This window comes from Salvelinus sp. IW2-2015, unplaced genomic scaffold (assembly GCF_002910315.2).
Source record: "Salvelinus sp. IW2-2015 unplaced genomic scaffold, ASM291031v2 Un_scaffold2134, whole genome shotgun sequence".
Taxonomy (NCBI): Eukaryota; Metazoa; Chordata; class Actinopteri; order Salmoniformes; family Salmonidae; genus Salvelinus; species Salvelinus sp. IW2-2015.
In genome coordinates, this window is record NW_019943468.1 from 47414 (window position 1) to 54930 (window position 7517).

Below are 7517 nucleotides of genomic sequence, written 5' to 3' on the forward strand. Positions count from 1 at the left end.
TCCTACCAACTGGATAAGTGTTTTTGATTTCTGTTTTGTCTTTGTTTTTTTATGACTGATTTTTGTGGGATAAGGTCAGTTAGTTAACTGAGGGTTTTACCTAACTTGTTCAAATGTTTTAAATCATTATATTTGCTACTACTATAATAATAGGTTATAGCAGTTTGCTCCTTTACCAGCCAGTAATGTAATTGGCAGGTATTCGTACTGTACAACCAGCAATAATATCAAGAAAGTCAGTAGTCGACAATTGGTACTTGTACAGTATGGGTGTAATTTTCATAAATACAATGAACATGGTGTGATCAATCTAAAAAGAATCTCCATTCGAGACACCTCACAAAGTACTTGGTCTCGTATTAATTTGACCTTTTAATAGTTGACTTTTTCTGATACATTATAATTATAGTCATAACTATGTGACCTGCTCGAGTCTATACAAATCTTTGCAGAACAAAAAGCTTAAAATAAGTTACCGTCATCTAAAAGCAAAATAACTACGTCATATGAAAACCCAAATAAATCAAAACAAAATTCTTCAGTCAGTGTCTCAACTCTTCAAACAGCAGCTATGGACAAGATTCTTAGAATGTTTTGCAAGTATGCAATTTTAATAAAAATAAAGTTAACAATCGAATAATTTGTAAGTTTGTTTACTGGCATGCTACGTAAAAACTGAAAACTACTAAACAAAAGAACAAATAGTCAATTACACAAAGGGGTTCTCAAAACAGGAGGTTCCAGGACTAATTGCAGGGTCTAGGGGGTGTCCTAATATAACTTAACACGTCGATCTGGATTGTCCTCTCATTGTACTTCGTGGTGTGACGATCGAACCCCGTTGAAATTAAAAAGTGTAAATGCAGATTGTAGTCAGTACCACAAGGTTCCCAGTAAGGTTGATTTACATATAATATAGAGAGGGGTGTGGCCTGAGGCCGTCAAACCTTGCCTTGCCTTGCCTCAAAAGTATGCAGGGGTTCCAGTACCAAAAAAAAGGTTGAGAACACTGCTATACACACTTACTGAACAAAAGGAACAGCATATGTTTTGCGGGGTTTTCGCATCAACACACATCAGTGTGTGTGGTGATGAACAGTGCTTGGTGTTGATCTATGACAGTTTGTCTCCTGACAGTAATGTAGTAGGTCTGACTAGCCTACAGCCTAGACACTCATTGGCTACGTGGTTCAATGGTTCCGTCATGTGTCCAATAGGCAGAAATACAAGAAATAATATCAAGGTGGAAATAGTCATGAATCAATGTATTAATAGTTCATTCATGTATTTATTGTCCATTTGTTTTATTATTTACTACATGATGCTGATATGATGTTTATCCTGTATTGACACTGAACCACACTGTAAAAACTGCAAATGTAAACATCTGTGATGTATCTAAATATGTAATAATGATTTTTTTAAATAATAAAACAAGTAATATCATGACACTGAACAATATGGTATTACGTAATATAACATGTGGAATAATGTCTGACAGCAATACAAAGTAAATCATCATTAAACACATCAGGAGCAACTTGGTCCAGGCCTCCTGAGTGGTGCAGTGGTCTAAGGCACTGCATCACAGTTACTAGTTGTACCACTAGAGATCCTGGTTTGAGTCCAGACTCTGTTGTAGCCGGCCGCGACCGGGAGACCCAGCGGGCGGCGGGTTACTGGCCCAGCGTCTTCCAGGTTAGGGGAGAATTTGGTCGGCAAGGATGTCCTTGTTCCATCGCGCTGTGGCGGGCCACGGGTGCACGGTGTTTCCTCCGACACATTGGTGTGGCTGGCTTCCAGGTTCAGCAGGACTTGGTTGGGTTATGTTTTGGAGGATGTGTGGCTCTTGACCTTCGCCTCTCCCGAGTCCGTATGGGAGTTGCAGTGATGAGACAATACTGTTACTACCAATTGGATAGCACGAAATTGGGAAGTAAAAGTCAATTTTTTTTTACTGTACATGGATAACATGCTTTGTTAGATAATACTATTTAATGTAACTGGTTGTGTGTCTAGGTGCTGGACATTGCTCCTTCTGAAAGTGTCTGTGTATATTTTGTACAGACATGATGATGGTGATGAAGGTGGATTAACCACTATTGCTCTACAAACTAATGTAAATGTCTTATTTATAGTTACTATATGTAATGTAAAGTACAAGAGGTGTGATTTTGAAAGCTTTCCATTTTCTCTCCACTGAAGATACTGTTATAACAAGGTAAAAACAATGACAATTAAGTTTATTGTTAAAAGTATATTTAAAAAAATGTCACAACACAGTTTACAAAAAAACATTTGATAAAAGCATTAAGAAACGTTGCATCAAGCAGAACTCTTTCCTGGACGTTGAGGCAAAAGTCTCACAAGTTTGATGATTGTTTCAGAAACATAACATAAAAAAATACATAATTATATAAAATGCATTCGGAAATTATTCAGACCCCCTGACTTTTTCAAATTTTGTTACATTACAGCCCTCTTCTAAAATAGATTAAATAAAAATGTATTCTCAATCAACCACACTATCCACATAATCACAAAAAAACAAATAAAGGGTTTTTAGAAAGGTTTGCAAATTTATAAAAAATAAAAAACAGAAATATCTTTAGATAAGTATTCAGACAATTTTCTTAGAGACCCGAAATTGAACTCAGCTGCATCTTGTTTCTATAAATCATCCTTGAGATGTTTCTACAGCTTGATTGAAGTCCACCTGTGGTAAATTCAATTGACTGGTCTCGCGGGATTTTGCTATAAGACCGTTGAGGTACCCCCATCGAGAGTGACACAATTCGTCTCACTCAAGTTCTTATGTCACCCGGCTAACAGGTGACTCACAGGTCCGCCGTACTGACCTGGTTATGTATCCTGCCCTTTATTCGGAGATTAGCCTTATTGTGGTGCCGTTAGGCGTTTTTCGGGATCTTAGATAATATTAATCAGACTTAAAGTACCTTCTCATTTTACTTTCACTTTCCCTTTGTATGCTCTTATATCTAGGCTCACGCAAGCTATGACTTAGTTACGATTTATAGTCTATTTCCGTCGACTAATACTACTTGATTATTAATATAGAGGATACTTGTTACAATAAAATGATTATTCTGTCCAAACCATTATATGGTCTTTTGTGTAGAAACTAGACTTAATTCCCTAGATTTGGGAGTATCAGAGGCGTTTTCTCTCATAGGGCTTTAGACCTAGTTTCTACTTTTTATTCAATGATTGCAAAGCACACAGTTGTACACGTCATTACAGTTTCTTTACGTCCTTTCAAGAAAACATCAATAATCATCAATGCACTTGAACTCTTAATGCCTTATCTATGTATTACAACAAGCAGTTAATTACCTTAGCGTAGGTTGACCTGGTTGGTCCCCAGGGAGTATGTTCTTCAACTCACAATTGCTCTACCGGTATAGCCAATCACTTCATTATCTGTTCCTCCTGCTAGAAGTTGTACTCTGAACTTTTTCTTTTTTTGTATATTGTTTTCTGATTAGTAACGAGACTGCTATCGTAGATCAAGACCCTTGTAACACCACTAAGAGTATACGGTGTACTTGATTCATTAGGTCTCGTCCAAAAACCAGCGGTCAAAAGATACAATTGTTCTAGAGTACGAAAGTCAGATATGTATCTGTTTCTCCTACTAGAAGTCGCACTATGATTTACTAATTAGTGAAGAGACGGTTCGAGAACAATACCCTCCATAACCCCACCTGCGCTATTCACCCACTCCAACTTGGTGGATATATTTAGCGCGAGGAGTGTATGTGGTAATTGACTCAGTATGTCTCATTCATAAATCAGAAGTCAAGAGATACAATTGTTCTAGAGTATGAAAGCCAGATATTACCTTTTAGGTTGATGATAGTTTGAAGTATCACGAGTTCAGTGATAAGTCAAGTAGCACTACCACACCTTTTTCTGGAAAGCGTGCTTCTTTTAATACTCTCTTGGGGACCAAGTCAGCCTTAACGCTCGGTTACATTTCTATTCTTGTCAGCGAATGCGGCAAGCTGTCTCTGTGAATATATTATCAGCGACTATGCCTATGCGTTCTCTAAGTTTAAACCTTGCATCAATTTAACCCAAACAACCTCTACTGTTGGTCTTACTATATACCACGGGTATGATGTAAAAAGACTTGTTTACTGTTCTCTATTATGTTGTTAACTTCTTGAGGATAGGGTGCAGAGTTTTCACTTAGGGAAAAATAGCGTGCGCCATTTCACCTTCGTGCTACTCATCCCCAGAATATAGATATGCATATTATTAGTAGATTTGGATAGAAAAACACTCTGAAGTTTCTAAAACTGTTTGAATCATATCTGTAAGTATAACCAGAACTTATATAGCAGTCAAAACCCTGAGGACTAACTTTTTTATTGTTAAGTTCCTGTATGTAAAATGGGTTATCATGGGCAAACCAGAATTCTAATCACTATCCACCAGTTCTTACTGCTCCACTGGTGATGTCATTGTATGGAAAAAGGTTTAAGGTTTTTCCTTAGTAAAGAGAAAGATATTGACCCGGAAGTGGAGTGACGTCGTGTGTTTATGTTTGAGAGTTGAGCAAGACTTGAAAAGTACCGTGAGTTTGTTGATATCCTGTATTGAAAACAGATTGACCCGTCTTCAATTTGATCGATTATTAACGTTTACAAATACCTTAAGTTGTATTACAAAAGTACTTTGAAATGTTTTGGCAAAGTTTTAGAGGTAATTTTTTAGATATTTTGTCGTGATTTTGAACGCTGTTTTTCCTGGTCAACGGCGCCAAATAAATGGACAATTGGATATATATGGACGGAATTAATCGAACTAAAGGACCATTTGTGATGTTTATGGACATATTGGAGTGCCAACAAAAGAATCTCGTCAAAGGTAATGCATGTTTATATTTTATTTCTGCGTTTTGAGTAGCGCCGGCGATGGTTGAAATATGCTACACTCTCTTTGTTGACATTGTGCTATCATCAGATAATAGCATCTTATGCTTTCGCCGAAAAGCCTTTTTGAAATCTGACATGTTGGCTGGATTCACAACGAGTGTAGCTTTAATTTGGTATCTTATATGTGTAATTTAAATAAGTTTGATTTTATAGATTTTTTTTGGGATCTGGCGCTCAACATTTTAACAGGCTGTTGGGACGCGTCCAACCGATCCCAGAGAGGTTAACCAGTTTAAAATAAGCCGTGGTACAAGCTATATTGGCCACATACCACAAACCCTTATTTTGTGCCTTATTTTAAACTGGTTACCAATGTACCAGTATAAAAAATTAAATACCCATGGTATACGGTCTGGTATACCACGCCTTTCAGCTAATCAGCATTCACGCTCAAACCACCTGGTTTATAATGGTCAATATTCCACACTCCACAGGCATTATATCTAACTTCTTTTAAATATATATAGGTCACAGATATACAAGGTTTTTGTCAAACGTGTTCTGTTCAGGTCTTCTTCTTTCTGGGTTTGTTGTGTTCAGGTCTTCTTGGTTGTGGGTTTGTTGACTGTACTGATGAAGAACAGAGGGTCCTCCTCAGCTGCTTGTGCTGCTGAAGAGAGAGAAACAAAAATGGAACAAAGATAGCGTCCCAAATGGTGGCACCTATAGGGCTCTGTCTAAAGTAGTGCACTAAATTTGGCCTTTCTAGGGAGTTTTTCCTAGCCACCGTGCTTCTTTTTACACCTGCATGCTTTGCTGTTTGGGGTTTTAAGGCTGGGTGTATGTACAGCACTTCGAGATATTAGCTGATGTACGAAGGGCTATATAAAAATAAACTTGATTTGGAAATAGGGATAGGGTGCCATTTGGAACAGAATAAAAGTTCCTCAAAACCATCATCCCACATCACTCCTTCTTATATACATGTCATAGTAATTGTCCTAAAGATGTCCATTTTTGGGTTCATAGTTGGGTTCATTAGTGTCACTTACATTGCTCCCCAGACCGGACACGTGCGCGGAGCCTCGCAAAATACAATTTTGAAATCCTGTTATTCAATTATTGCACCCACACATGCTCGCGCGCACACAACAGCGTCTGCGATGCCCAAGGGGCTAAAAATAGAACTCCTTTCTATTTCTACCAAGATCGCACTGAAAGTCCTGGCCTCTCCCATCTCTCATTGGTTATATAGAAGCAGGGTACCCCAAGTTGCGCATCTCCTCATTGGTTATACCCACGTGGTGTGGATTGAAAGACAAACTGGTTTTGCCGGTCGTCGTGGCAATACTATGAAAGTTTAGATGCAGATCACCATATAAGTTCAAAGATGAAAAAGCCGGGTGGAAGGGGAGAAAGACTAGAAACGATTCGGCTGGCGTTTTATGTATGGATTAATTGTCGGAAGTAGAGGACCCTTGTGATTTCAGGTAAATAACAACTCAATGTTTATATCCATGACACAATTAGGCTAGCAACAGCAAAGCTAGCTAAATAGGACAATTAGCTAGCAAGTGGAAGCTAAACTAACCTAAATTTCCGTACATGTTTAATGCGTTCGATCTGTTCCCAACAATAATGTAATTGTCAGAGTTTTTTTGCTATTTTAAACCTGCGTGTTGTGATCGTGTTGTGGGTAGGGGGACAAAATAAATGTATGCAAGGATAGCGCACTATGGCGCACGCGCGCAGCAGGTTTGGGTTCCGTGTAATTGTCCTGAGATGTCATTGTTGGGTTCATAGTTTGGGTTCATAGGTGTCTCACTAGGAGCTCAAACTGTTTTTGTTATTGATGACATCTCTAGCACATACACTTGCAGGAGCATCATGAATGACCTTAATGCAAGAATATGCTCACGCAGGGTGGCAGCACTGGGAGGTTGAATTTCAGAGCAGCGTACTGACATGCCCTCATCCTCTTTCTGGGGCTGAGGCACTTGGACGGTGGAATATAGATGGCAACTTCCTGGTTTTTTGGACACGAGAGAAGTGGACGCTGGCGTAGTGAACATCATCCTGGTCGTCTGTGGGCTGCTGTCTGTTCTGCAGTAGAGGTCATGACCATGCTGAGATGCTGTCATACACTGGACTAGAGTCTCCCTGATGGAGAGAGAGGACAGACAACATGAGGAGTGGAAATGTTCCCAAAGAATACACAGTCATCTCTTCTGATTCCAACAGACTCACCTGTCCATCTCTGCTGTGTCTCTTGTGTTGGAGGTGGATGTGGAGGCCTTCTTCCTGTTGTACATTAATTAATGTATGAAGATATCAATCAATTAATAAATAAGTTACTTTTATTTTTATTTTTTTAACCTTTATTTAACTAGGCAAGTCAGTTAAGAACAAATTCAAATTTACAATGACTAAAGTGAAATTATATAAAAAATATGCAATCTCACTCACCTGAACCACATGAGTCCAGAGAGACAGAGGATGAGAACCAGAACAACCACTATGATTCCTACAGCTGCAGTCACAACTGATGTTTGTTTCCCTTAATAAAATATGGATGATATGAGTACATGCCATGTTCTTATAATTAAAATCTAACAT

The 7517-nt window shown here is 38.5% G+C and overlaps 1 long non-coding RNA gene across 1 annotated transcript in view; it reads right to left on the reverse strand.

The window, feature by feature from the left end:
* Positions 1-7148: 7148 nt before the first annotated feature.
* LOC112073056 (uncharacterized) overlaps positions 7149-7517 on the reverse strand; it is a 2534-nt gene continuing 2165 nt past the window's right edge. The window contains exons 2-3 of the long non-coding RNA XR_011476428.1: positions 7368-7458; positions 7149-7202 (exon numbers count right to left, since the gene is read on the reverse strand). This is a non-coding gene — a long non-coding RNA (uncharacterized lncRNA). The remainder of the gene's footprint in view (positions 7203-7367; positions 7459-7517) is intronic.